Raw genomic sequence first — 14,467 nt, forward strand, 5'->3', positions numbered from 1 at the left:
CCTTGGTGCTGGTGGTCCACCTGGTTCCAGGGATGCATATGTCCTCTAGAATCTTGTCCAGGCCCTTATTTGTTCTCATCATTCTCCTATTAAAGGAGTCTGGGTCATCTTTCAGCTGAGGTAGCTTAAAGATCTCCCTGATTTTGTTAGGGTGGATGTGAACAATCTTTCCTCTGACCAATGTCCGATAGTCATAGAAGGCAGTTCCAGATATTCTCTGCCTGTCTATTTGCCACAGATTAGTGTAGAATTCCTGAACCATGTTTCTTCCCACCTTTGTTTCAGGATTAGCTAGGATTTCCCAGCTCCTGTTTCGAATTTGCTCTTGGATCTCCGGATATTCATCTTCTTTCAGATCGAATTTGACTTCCGGGATCATTGACCTTAGACCCATTATTTTGTAGTAATGGTCTGAATGTTCTTTGGTTAAGAACTTCCCTTGATTCCAAAGTGGTTTTGGAATACTCTCTTTCTTGCCTCTTGGAGTGGGTTGTTTTCCTTTAGGAGCCATGATCTTAGTGGGTGTGGTTTAGTGATCACGGATAAACACATCAAACTTAGAGGTTTGCTTGTCCTCAAGAAAAAGAAAAGAAAGGAGAGAGATAGAAGGAGAGCTAGTTTTCAAATTGTTGGGGAAAGGAGAGAGGCCGAATGTGGATTTAAAGGGAGGGGGTTGATGACAAGTCATCATATACCTATTTTTCTATGCTTTTTCATACAAGAAATTGATAAATTGTGCTTAAATATTGAATGCTTTTATACTTAATTGGTATATTTCCTTGATCTTTTAATTTTATAAATCTTGTAGGAAATAAGAAGAAAAAGAAGAAAAGAAGCACAAAAAAGGAGAAAAAAAGAGCTTTGGGACACACTTTGAAGTTGGAGCACACTTTGGAGCCTTAGGCCACGCTTTTAAAAGCGTGGCTGGTATGCGAAGTTTTGATCACTACTTTTCACAACTCAAATAATCCCTAGTAATGGCCCCAAAGACTTGGTGCTCAATACCATGGCATAAACACAACTTCGCACAACTAACCAGCAAGTGCACTGGGTCGTCCAAGTAATAAACCTTACGCGAGTAAGGGTCGATCCCACGGAGATTGTTGGTATGAAGCAAGCTATGGTCACCTTGTAAATCTTAGTCAGGCAGACTCAAATGGGTATAAATGATGAATAAAACATAAAGATAAAGATAGAGATACTTATGTAATTCATTGGTGAGAACTTCAGATAAGCGAATGAATATGCATTGTCCCTTCCGTCTCTCTGCTTTCCTACTGTCTTCATCCAATCCTTCTTACTCCTTTCCATGGCAAGGTGTATGCAAGGGTTTCACCGTTGTCAGTGGCTACCTCCCATCCTCTCAGTGGAAATGTTCAACGCACCCTGTCACGGCACGGCTATCCAGCTGTCGGTTCTCGATCATGTCGGAATAGAATCCAGTGATTCTTTTGCGTCTGTCACTAACGCCCCACAATCGCGAGTTTGAAGCTCGTCACAGTCATTCAATCATTGAATCCTACTCAGAATACCACAGACAAGGTTTAGACCTTCCGGATTCTCTTGAATGCCGCCATCAATTCTAGCTTATACCACAAAGACTCGGATCTCACGGAATGGCTCGCTCGTTTGTCAGGCGAGCGCTCGGTTGTCAGGCGATCAACCATGCGTCGTGTATCAGGAATCCAAGAGATATTCACCCAATCTAAGGTAGAACGGAGGTGGTTGTCAGTCACACGTTCATAGGTGAGAATGATGATGAGTGTCACGGATCATCACATTCATCAAGTTGAAGAACAAGTGATATCTTGGAACAAGAACAAGCTGAATTGAATAGAAGAACAATAGTAATTGCATTAATACTCGAGGTACAGCAGAGCTCCACACCTTAATCTATGGTGTGAAGAAACTCCACCGTTGAAAATACATAAGAACAATAGTGATCATTGGTTTCGGCCCCAGAGAGGGAACCAGAAGAACCAAGATGAAAATACAATAGTAAAAGGTCCTACTTATAGGGAAATAGTAGCTTAAGAATTACAAAGATGAGTAAATGACATAAAAATCCACTTCCGGGCCCACTTGGTGTGTGCTTGGGCTGAGCATTGAAGCATTTTCGTGTAGAGACTCTTCTTGGAGTTAAACGCCAGCTTTTGTGCCAGTTTGGGCGTTTAACTCCCACTTTGGTGCCAGTTCCGGCGTTTAACGCTGGAAATTCTGAAGGTGACTTTGAACGCCGGTTTGGGCCATCAAATCTTGAGCAAAGTATAAACTATCATATATTGCTGGAAAGCCCAGGATGTCTACTTTCCAACGCCGTTGAGAGCGCGCCCATTGGGCTTCTGTAGCTCCAGAAAATCCACTTCGAGTGCAGGGAGGTCAGAATCCAACAGCATCTGCAGTCCTTTTCAGTCTCTGAATCAGATTTTTGCTCAGGTCCCTCAATTTCAGCCAGAAAATACCTGAAATCACAGAAAAACACACAAACTCATAGTAAAGTCCAGAAAAGTGAATTTTAACTAAAAACTAATAAAAATATACTAAAAACTAACTAAATCCTACTAGAAGCATACTAAAACAATGCCAAAAAGCGTATAAATTATCCGCTCATCACAACACCAAACTTAAATTGTTGCTTGTCCCCAAGCAACTGAAAATCAAATAAGATAAAAAGAAGAGAATATGCAATGAATTCCAAAAACATCTATGAAGATCAGTATTAATTAGATGAGCGGGGCTTTTAGCTTTTTGCCTCTGAACAGTTTTGGCATCTCACTCTATCCTTTGAAATTCAGAATGATTGGCTTCTTTAGGAACTCAGAATCCAGATAGTGTTATTGATTCTCCTAGTTAAGTATGATGATTCTTGAACACAGCTACTTTATGAGTCTTGGCCGTGACCCAAAGCACTCTGTCTTCCAGTATTACCACCGGATACATACATGCCACAGACACATAATTGGGTGAACCTTTTCAGATTGTGACTCAGCTTTGCTAGAGTCCCCAATTAGAGGTGTCCAGGGTTCTTAAGCACACTCTTTTTGCCTTGGATCACAACTTTATTTCTTTCTTTTTCTTTCCTTTTTCTCTTTCTCCTTTTTTTTCGTTTTTTTTTGTATTCACTGCTTTTTCTTGCTTCAAGAATCATTTTTATGATTTTTCAGATCCTCAGTAACATGTCTCCTTTTTCATCATTCTTTCAAGAGCCAACAATTTTAACATTCATGAACCACAAATTCAAAAGACATATGCACTGTTCAAGCATACATTCAGAAAACAAAAGTGTTGCCACCACATCAAAATAATTAATCTGTTATAAAATTCAAAATTCATGCAATTCTTCTCTTTTTCAATTAAGAACATTTTTTTAACAAAGGTGATGGATTCATAGGACATTCATAACTTGAAGGCATAGACACTAATGATCATAAGACACAAACATGGATAAACATAAGCATGAAATTTCGAAAAACAGAAAAATAAAGAACAAGGAGATTAAAGAACGGGTCCACCTCAGTGATGGCGGCTTGTTCTTCCTCTTGAAGGTCCTATGGAGTGCTTGAGCTCCTCAATGTCTCTTCCTTGTCTTTGCTGCTCCTCTCTCATGATTCTTTGATCTTCTCTAATTTCATGGAGGAGGATGGAATGTTCTTGGTGCTCCACCCTTAGTTGTCCCATGTTGGAACTCAATTCTCCTAGGGAGGTGTTGATTTGCTCCCAATAGTTTTGTGGAGGAAAGTGCATCCCTTGAGGCATCTCAGGGATTTCATGATGAGTGGGGTCTCTTGTTTGCTCCATCCTTTTCTTAGTGATGGGCTTGTCCTCATCAATGAGGATGTCTCCTTCTATGTCCACTCCAATTAAATAACAGAGGTGACAAATGAGATGAGGAAAGGCTAACCTTGCCAAGGTAGAGGACTTGTCCGCCACCTTATAGAGTTCTTGGGCTATAACCTCATGAACTTCCACTTCCTCTCCAATCATGATACTATGAATCATGATGGCCCGGTCTATAGTAACTTTGGACCGGTTGCTAGTGGGAATGATTGAGCGTTGGATAAACTCCAACCATCCTCTAGCCACGGGCTTGAGGTCATGCCTTCTCAATTGAACCGACTTTCCTCTTGAATCTCTCTTCCATTGGGCGCCCTCTTCATAAATGTTTATGAGAACTTGGTCCAACCTTTGATCAAAGTTGACCCTTTTTGAGTTTGAAAGGGATCTCGGGGATCACCTTCTTCAAGGCCACAACTTCATAGAAGTGGTCTTGATGCACCCTTGAGATGAATCTCTCCATCTCCCATGACTCAGAGGTGGAAGCTTTTGCCTTCCCTTTCCTCTTTCTAGAGGTTTCTCCGGCCTTGGATGCCATAAATGGTTATGGAAAAACAAAAAGCAATGCTTTTACCACACCAAACTTATAAGGTTTGCTCGTCCTCGAGCAAAAGAAGAAAGAAGAGAGTAGAAGAAGAAGAAATGGAGGATATGGAGGTGGCTTTGTGGTTCGGCCAAAGGGAGGAAAAGTAGTGTTTAGGGTGTGTGAAAATGAAGGAGTGAAGATGGGTTTATATAGGGGTGAAGAGAGGGGAAGGGTTCGGCCATTATGGGTGGGTTTGGGAGGAAAAGTGGTTTGAATTTGAATGGTGAGGTAGGTGGGGTTTTATGAAGGATGGATGTGAGTGGTGAAGAGAAAGATGGGATTTGATAGGTGAAGGGTTTTTGGGGAAGAGGTGTTGAGGTGATTGGTGAATGGGTGAAGAAGAGAGAGGGTGGTGGGGTAGGTGGGGATCCTGTGGGGTCCACAGATCCTGAGGTGTCAAGGAAAATTCAACCCTGCACCAAGTGGCGTGCAAAAATGCACTCTGTGCCAATTCTGGCGTTAAACGCCGGGTTGGTGCCCATTTTTGCCGTTTAACGCCAGCTTCTTGCCCTTTCCTGGCGTTTAACGCCAGTCTGGTGCCCCTTTCTGGCGTTAAACGCCCAGAATGGTGCCAGACTGGGCGTTAAACGCCCAACTGCTACCCTTACTGGCGTTTAAACGCCAGCAGGATCTTCCTCCAGGGTGTGCTGTTTTTCTTCCTGTTTTTCATTCTGTTTTTGCTTTTTCAATTGATTTTGTGACTTCCCATGATCATCAACCTAAAGATAACATAAAATAACAAGGGAAAATAGATAAAATATAACATTGGGTTGCCTCCCAACAAGCGCTTCTTTAATGTCAGTAGCTTGACAGAGGGCTCTCATGGAGCCTCACAGATACTCAGAGCAATGTTGGAACCTCCCAACACCAAACTTAGAGTTTGATTGTGGGGGCTCTGTTTGACTCTGTTTTGAGAGAAGCTGTTCATGCTTCCTCTCCATGGTGACAGACTGATATCCTTGAGCCTTAAACACAAAGGATTCTTCATTCACTTGAATGATCAATTCACCTCTGTCAACATCAATCACAGCCTTTGCTGTGGCTAGGAAGGGTCTGCCAAGGATGATAGATTCATCCATGCACTTCCCAGTCTCTAGGACTATGAAATCAGCAGGGATGTAATGGTCTTTAATCTTCAGCAAAACATCCTCTACAAGTCCATAAGCTTGTTTTCTTGAATTGTCTGCCATCTCTAGTGAGATTCTTGCAGCTTGTACCTCAAAGATCCCTAGCTTCTCCATTACAGAGAGAGGCATGAGGTTTATACTTGACCCTAAGTCACACAGAGCCTTCTTGAAGGTCATGATGCCTATGGTACAAGGTATTGAAAACTTCCCAGGATCTTGTCTCTTTTGAGGTAATTTCTGCCTAGACAAGTCATTCAGTTCTTTGGTGAGCAAAGGGGGTTCATCCTCCCAAGTTTCATTACCAAACAACTTGTCATTTAGCTTCATGATTGCTCCAAGGTACTTGGCAACTTGCTCTTCAGTGACATACTCATCCTCTTCAGAGGAAGAATACTCATCAGAGCTCATGAATGGCAGAAGTAAATCCAATGGAATCTCTATGGTCTCATTTTGAGCCTCAGATTCCCAAGGTTCCTCATTGGGGAACTCATTGGAGGTCAGTGGACGTCCATTGAGGTCTTCCTCAGTGGCGTTCACTGCCTCTTCATCCTCTCCAAGTTCGGCCATATTGATGGCCTTGCACTCTCCTTTTGGATTGTCTTCTGTATTGCTTGGAAGAGTACTAGGAGGGAGTTCAGTAATTTTCTTGCTCAGCTGTCCCACTTGTGCCTCCAAGTTTCTAATGGAGGACCTTGTTTCAGTCATGAAACTTTGAGTGGTTTTGATTAGATCAGAGACCATGGTTGCTAAGTCAGAGTGGTTCTGCTTAGAACTCTCTGTCTGTTGCTGAGAAGATGATGGAAAAGGCTTGCCATTGCTAAACCTGTTTCTTCCACCATTATTGTTGTTGAAACCTTGTTGAGGTCTCTGTTGATCCTTCCATGAGGGATTTGGATTATTTCTCCATGAAGAATTATAGGTGTTTCCATAGGGTTCTCCCATGTAATTCACCTCTTCCATTGAAGGGTTCTCAGGATCATAAGCTGCTTCTTCAGATGAAGCATCTTTAGTACTGCCTGGTGCATTTTGCATTCCAGACAGACTTTGAGAAATCACATTGACTTGCTGAGTCAATATCTTGTTCTGAGCCAGTATGGCATTCAGAGTATCAATCTCAAGAACTCCTTTCTTCTGATTTGTCCCATTATTCACAGGATTCCTTTCAGAAGTGTACATGAATTGGTTATTTGCAACCATTTCAATTAGTTCTTGAGCTTCTGTAGGCGTCTTCTTCAGATGAAGAGATCCTCCAGCAGAGCTATCCAAAGATATCTTGGATAGTTCAGAGAGACCATCATAGAAAATACATATGATGCTCCATTCAGAAAGCATGTCAGAAGGACATTTTCTGATCAATTGTTTGTATCTTTCCCAAGCTTCATAGAGGGATTCACCTTCCTTCTGTCTGAAGGTTTGGACTTCCATTCTAAGCTTACTCAATTTTTGAGGTGGAAAGAACTTTGCCAAGAAGGCATTGACTAGCTTTTCCCAAGAGTTCAGGCTGTCTTTAGGTGGTAAGTCCAACCATATTCTAGCTCTGTCTCTTACAGCAAAAGGGAATAGCATAAGTCTGTAGACCTCAGGGTCAACCCCATTAGTCTTGACAGTGTCACAGATTTGCAAGAATTCAACTCAAAACTGATGAGGATCTTCCAATGGAAGTCCATGGAACTTGCAATTCTGTTGCATTAGAGAAACTAATTGAGGCTTAAGCTCAAAGTTGTTTGCTCCAATGGCAGGGATAGAGATGCTTCTCCCATAGAAGTCGGGAGTAGGTGCAGTAAAGTCACCCAGCACCTTCCTTGCATTGTTGGCATTATTGTTGTTTTCGGCTGCCATGTCTTCTTCTTCTTTGAAGATTTCTGTTAGGTCCTCTACAGAGAGTTGTGCCTTAGCTTCTCTTAGCTTTCGCTTCAAGGTCCTTTCAGATTCAGGGTCAGCCTCAACAAGAATGCTTTTGTCTTTGCTCCTGCTCATATAAAAGAGAAGAGAACAAGAAAATGTGGAATCCTCTATGTCACAGTATAGAGATTCCTTGAGGTGTCAGAGGAACAGAAAAATAGAAGGAAGAGGTAGAAGAATTCGAACTTAGTGAGATAGATTTCGAATTGTGCATTGAGGAGGAGTGGTACTCCATAAATAGAAGGATGTGAGAAGAGGGGAAGAAATTTTCGAAAATTAAGTAAAAGATTTTAAAAACATTTTGAAAAAGATTTTGAAGAAGATATGATTGAAAAATTTTTTGAAAAAGATGTGATTAAAAAGATATGATTGAAAAGTTATGGTTTTAAAAAGATATGCTTGAGAAGATATGATTTGAAAAACAATTTTAAAAAGATTTGATTTTAAAAATTAATGACTTGGCTAACAAGAAAAGATATGATTCAAACATTAAACCTTTCTCAACAGAAAAGGCAACTTACTTGAAATGTTGAATCAAATCATTAATTGATAGCAAGTATGGAAAGAAATTGATTTTGAAAAAGATTTGATTTTGAAATCTTTGAAAACTTGAAAACAATTTGCATTAAAAACAGAATCTTCCCTCTTGTGCCATCCTGGCGTTAAAAGCCCAGAATGGTGCACATTCTGGCGTTTAACGCCCAAAGCTCTACCCTTTTGGGCGTTAAACTTCTAGCCAGGTATCCTGGCTGGCGTTTAAACGCCAGTTTTCCTTCTTCACTGGGCGTTTTGAACGCCCAGCTTTTTCTGTGTAATTCCTCTGCTGCATGTACTGAATCTTCAGTTCTCTGTATTATTGACTTGAAAATAGAACCAAGATCAAATAAACAATGCATGCAAGACACCAAACTTAAAATAAGACACTAGACTTAAACAAGAAACATAAAATATTTTTGGTTTTTATGATTTTGTAAAATTTTTTTGGTTTTTTTCGAAAATTAAGTGGAAAAGAAAATAAAAGTATCAAAATTCTTAATGAGAATTCCAGGAATCATGCAATGCTAGTCTAAGACTTCGGTCCAGGAATTAGACATGGCTTCACAGTCAGCCAAGCTTTCAAAGAAAGCTTCGGTCCAAAACACTAGACATGGCCAATGGCCAGCCAAGCCTTAGCAGATCATTGCTCCAATAGCAAGATTGATAGAAATCAACAAGCTCTTGTGATGATCAGTTGAAACCTCGGTCCAATAAGATTAGACATGGCTTCACAGCCAGCCAGACTTCAACAGATCATCATGAAACTCTAGAACTCATTCTTAAGAATTATGAAAAATACCTAATCTAAGCAACAAGATGAACCGTCAGTTGTCCATACTCGAAACAATCCCCGGAAACGGCGCCAAAAACTTGGTATGCGAAGTTTTGATCACTACTTTTCACAACTCAAATAATCCCTAGTAATGGCCACAAAGACTTGGTGCTCAATACCATGGCATAAACACAACTTCGCACAACTAACCAGCAAGTGCACTGGGTCGTCCAAGTAATAAACCTTACGCGAATAAGGGTCGATCCCACGGAGATTGTTGGTATGAAGCAAGCTATGGTCACCTTGTAAATCTTAGTCAGGCAGACTCAAATGGGTATAAATGATGAATAAAACATAAAGATAAAGATAGAGATACTTATGTAATTCATTGGTGAGAACTTCAGATAAGCGAATGAAGATGCTTTGTCCCTTCCGTCTCTCTGCTTTCCTACTGTCTTCATCCAATCCTTTTTACTCCTTTCCATGGCAAGCTGTGTGCAAGGGTTTCACCGTTGTCAGTGGCTACCTCCCATCCTCTCAGTGGAAATGTTCAACGCACCCTGTCACGGCACGGCTATCCAGCTGTCGGTTCTCGATCATGTCGGAATAGAATCCAGTGATTCTTTTGCGTCTGTCACTAACGCCCCACAATCGCGAGTTTGAAGCTCGTCACAGTCATTCAATCATTGAATCCTACTCAGAATACCACAGACAAGGTTTAGACCTTCCGGATTCTCTTGAATGCCGCCATCAATTCTAGCTTATACCACGAAGACTCTGATCTCACGGAATGGCTGGCTCGTTTGTCAAGCGAGCGCTCGGTTGTCAGGCGATCAACCATGCGTCGTGTATCAGGAATCCAAGAGATATTCACCCAATCTAAGGTAGAACGGAGGTGGTTGTCAGTCACACGTTCATAGGTGAGAATGATGATGAGTGTCATGGATCATCACATTCATCAAGTTGAAGAACAAGTGATATCTTGGAACAAGAACAAGCTGAATTGTATAGAAGAACAATAGTAATTGCATTAATACTCGAGGTACAGCAGAGCTCCACACCTTAATCTATGGTGTGTAGAAACTCCACCGTTGAAAATACATAAGAACAATAGTGATCATTGGTTTCGGCCCCAGAGAGGGAACCAGAAGAACCAAGATGAAAATACAATAGTAAAAGGTCCTACTTATAGGGAAATAGTAGCTTAAGAATTACAAAGATGAGTAAATGACATAAAAATCCACTTCCGGGCCCACTTGGTGTGTGCTTGGGCTAAGTATTGAAGCATTTTCATGTAGAGACTCTTCTTGGAGTTAAACGCCAGCTTTTGTGCCAGTTTGGGCGTTTAACTCCCACTTTGGTGCCAGTTCCGGCGTTTAACGCTGGGAATTCTGAAGGTGACTTTGAACGCCGGTTTGGGCCATCAAATCTTGGACAAAGTATGGACTATCATATATTGCTGGAAAGCCCAGGATGTCTACTTTCTAACGCCGTTGAGAGCGCACCAATTGGGCTTCTGTGGCTCCACAAAATCTACTTCGAGTGCAGGGAGGTCAGAATCCAACAGCATCTGTAGTCCTTTTCAGTCTCTGAATCAGATTTTTGCTCAGGTCCCTCAATTTCAGCTAGAAAATACCTGAAATCACAGAAAAAAACACAAACTCTTAGTAAAGTCCAGAAAAGTGAATTTTAACTAAAAACTAATAAAAATATACTAAAAACTAACTAAATCCTACTAGAAGCATACTAAAACAATGCCAAAAAGCGTATAAATTATCCGCTCATCAGTGGCCCATGACCAAATTAAAGGAGAATAGGCAATCAGCACACACTGCCCTGCTCCTGCCAAGGGCAGAGCAGTATCGTGATGCAAAGTGAGGTTGGAAGCAAGAATTTTCGCTAAGGTAAAATCTGGGCGCTCACAACATGACCATGCCTCTTTCAAAGGGCTATAACTTGAGCTACAAATGTCCGATTGATGTGCTTCTAGTTGCGTTGGAAAGCTGACATTTAGAGCTTTCCAACGATATATAGCAATCCATATTTGGCGTACAATTGAGGCATGAGTGAAAGGCATCTTTTAGGGCCAAAAATAAGCGAAAATAAACCAAAGTGCTTCCACCAAGGTTCGAAGCTGGAGCCTCACTCCAAAGCAAAGTAGCGCTCATTATTCTGCTCTGCCCTCTTGGAGAGCAGGGCAATGTCGTGCTCCCTTCATGAAAAATCAAGAAAAATTACTCCCCCAAATGTTTTCACAAGGGTTTGAACTTGGGAACTCTCCTTGGCGCACACAAGCATGAGCGCATGACACGGCCAGCGCACACATTGGCGCGCAGCTTGGACGCACGGGCAGGGAGGCAAGGCGCACCAAGGCAACATTGCCCTGCCCTCCACAAGGGCAGGGCAGCATCCTGAAGGTCTCTCCCACACTTGGCACGCGACATGCTTCCTCACACAACTTTCCTGCTCTGCCCTCCACAAGAGCAGAGCAGCCTCCTAGGAGCATCATGGGCCAAAATTCAACCAAAATCTCATTTAAATTCGATTCCTCTCCAAATTGAATCAAGGCCATGCAAACCCATTTCTCCTCAAATCCAAAGCAAGCTAAGCCCACATCATCACTCAAAGGCACAAGAACAAGCTAGAATTAGGATTTTCATTTAATTTGTTTTTCATTTCAATTTCATTTTATTTTGTAAAGCCTATATAAGGCATCATTTCCATCTTTGAAAAAGGGAAGCTCCATTAGAAAAAGGGCTAGCTCCACTAGGGAGCATTAGGATTTGAGAGCTCTCTCTCTTAGTTTTCATTTCTGTTTTGAATCTTGGATTGAGAAGTGAAGGAATTCTGTTTCATTCTCCCTCTGAGATTTCTCTTGTTTTCCTTGCTGCATAATTTTAGTGAATTGCAATTTGAATCAAAGTTCTCTTACTGCTTTCATCTTTAATTTTCCTGCATCTTGTTTGCTGTTGGATCAAGGAAGGGATTGAGATCTAGACTTGTTTTCTAGTCTCTTTGATTCCCTGAGATCAATTTTATTTTGCAATTTAGCTGAGCTCTTTGCTACTCTTCTATTTTTTTTACTGTTTCATTGAAATTGTCAAATGCTCTTTGAGATTTGAGAATTGATCTCAGTCTTCTACTACGTTTACTTTTCTGTAATTTCCTTTCCTGCATTCTGCACTTTCACATTTTTGTTCACATTGAGCTTGATTTAATTTCCTGCACATTTACATTTTCTGCAATTTAAATTTCCAGTTGCTTAATCTATTGCTTTCTTTAATTTCCAACACCCAGCCCCCTTTACATTTGATGCAATTTACATTTCTTGTCATTTAAGATTTTGTCAATTTACTTTTCTTGCTCTTTAAGTTTCCTGCCATTTACATTCTGCGATTTAAGTTCATTGCTATTTACATTCTGCTGCAACAATTCTCACTCATCAATGTTAGCTTGACTAAATTAATCACCCACTAATGTTGCTTGATCCATCAATCCCTGTGGGATCGACGTCAATCTAAGTGAGTTATTACTACTTGATGCGATCCGGTATACTTGCCGGTTGGATATGTGTGTTGGAAATTCGTTTTCCGCAAAAACACCCATCAGGGGTGGGTTTTCAAAAATTTTGAAGAAAGATAAAATAGAAGATATGATTTGTAAAAGATAAATATGATAGAAAAAAGATATAATTGAAAATTGAAAAGATATAGAAGATATTTGAAAAAGATAAATCTGAATTTTAGAAAAAAGATTTGGAGTGAGTTCCTATAGGAGTCTTGAATGCTGTTCTGTATGCCCACAGAGCATCATCCAAGCTTTTTGCCCAATCCCTTCTACGGTTAATCACAGTCCGTTCTAGGATTCTTTTAAGTTCTCTATTAGAGACTTTAGCTTACCCATTTGTCTGTGGATGATATGGAGTAGCTACCTTATGGCTAACTCCATATCGAACCAAAGTAGAGTAAAGCTGTTTATTGTAGAAATGAGTGCCCCCATCACTGATTAGTACTCTAGGGATACCAAATCTGCTGAAGATATGTTTCTGGAGGAATTTCAGCACTGTCTTAGTATCATTAGTGGGTGTTGCAATAGCTTCAACCCATTTGGATACATAATCCACTGCCACCAGAATATAAGTGTTTGAGTATGATGGTGGGAAAGGACCCATGAAGTCAATACCCCATACATCAAACAACTCAATCTCCAAGATCCCTTGTTGAGGCATGGCATAACTGTGAGGCAGATTGCCAGATCTTTGGCAACTATCACAATTAAGTACAAACACTCGGGAGTCTTTATAGAGAGTAGGCCAGTAGAAGCCATATTTGAGGACCCTTGTGGATATTCGCTCACTTTCAAAATGTCCTCCATACTGTGATCCATGGCAGTGCCAGAGGATCTTTTCTGCTTCTTCTTTAGGCACACATCTATGGATTACTCCGTCTGCACATCTATTGAAGAGATATGGTTCATCCCAAAGATAGTACTTTGCATCCGTGATCAATTTCTTTGATTGCTGCCTACTGTACTCTTTGGGTATGAATCTCATAGCCTTGTAGTTTGCAATGTCTGCAAACCATGGTGCTTCCTAAATGGCAAAAAGTTGCTCATCCGGAAAAATTTTAGAGATCTCAGTAAGAGGGAGGGACGCCCCTTCTACTGGTTCTATTCGGGACAAGTGATCTGTTACTTGGTTCTCTGTCCCTTTTCTGTCTCTTATTTCTATATCAAACTCCTGCAGAAGCAACACCCATCTGATGAGTCTGGGTTTTGAATCCTGCTTTGTGAGTAGATATTTAAGAGCAGCATGGTCAGGGTACACAATCACTTTTCATCCTACTAAATAAGATCTAAACTTGTCAATGGCGTAAACCACTGCAAGAAACTCTTTTTTTGTGGTTGTGTAGTTCTTCTCTGCGTCATTTAAAACATGACTGGTATAGTAAATGACGTGTAGAAGCTTGTCATGCCTTTGTCCCAATACTGCACCAATGGCATGGTCATTGGCATCACACATCAATTCAAATGGTAGTGTCCAGTCTGGTGCAGAGATGACTAGTGCTGTGACCAACTTAGCTTTCAGAGTCTCAAACGCCTGCAGACACTCCTTATCAAAGATAAATGGCGTGTCAGCAGCTAGCAGATTACTCTGAGGTTTGGCGATTTTTGAAAAGTCTTTTATAAACCTCCTATAGAATCCTGCATGCCCCAAAAAGCTTCTGATTGCCTTAACATTGGCAGGTGGTGGTAATTTTTCAATTACCTCTATCTTCGCTTGATCCACCTCTATTCCCTTGTTCGAAATTTTGTGCCCAAGGACAATTCCTTCAGTCACCATAAAGTTACATTTTTTCCAGTTTAAAACCAGGTTAGTCTCTTGGCACCTCTTTAGAACAAGTGCTAGATGGTCAAGACAGGAGTTGAATGAGTCTCCAAATACTGAAAAGTCATGCATGAAGACTTCCAGAAATTTTTTCACCATATCAGAGAAAATAGAGAGCATGCACCTTTGAAAGGTTGCAGGTGCATTGCACAGGCCAAATGGCATCCTTTTGTATGCAAATATGCCGGATGGACATGTGAATGCTGTTTTCTCTTGATCTTGGGGATCTACTGCAGTTTGATCATAACCTGAATATCCATCCAGGAAGCAGTAGTATTCATGACCTGCTAGTCTTTCTAACATTTGGTCTATGAATGGTAAAG

General features: G+C 40.9%; 1 non-coding gene across 1 annotated transcript; it reads left to right on the forward strand.

The window, feature by feature from the left end:
- Positions 1-6,873: 6,873 nt before the first annotated feature.
- LOC130972304 (small nucleolar RNA R71) lies at positions 6,874-6,981 on the forward strand. Its single transcript, XR_009083492.1, has one exon. It is a non-coding gene; the product is annotated as a small nucleolar RNA R71 (small nucleolar RNA).
- Positions 6,982-14,467: the final 7,486 nt, after the last annotated feature.

Source organism: Arachis stenosperma, chromosome 3 (assembly GCF_014773155.1).
Source record: "Arachis stenosperma cultivar V10309 chromosome 3, arast.V10309.gnm1.PFL2, whole genome shotgun sequence".
Lineage (NCBI taxonomy): Eukaryota > Viridiplantae > Streptophyta > Magnoliopsida > Fabales > Fabaceae > Arachis > Arachis stenosperma.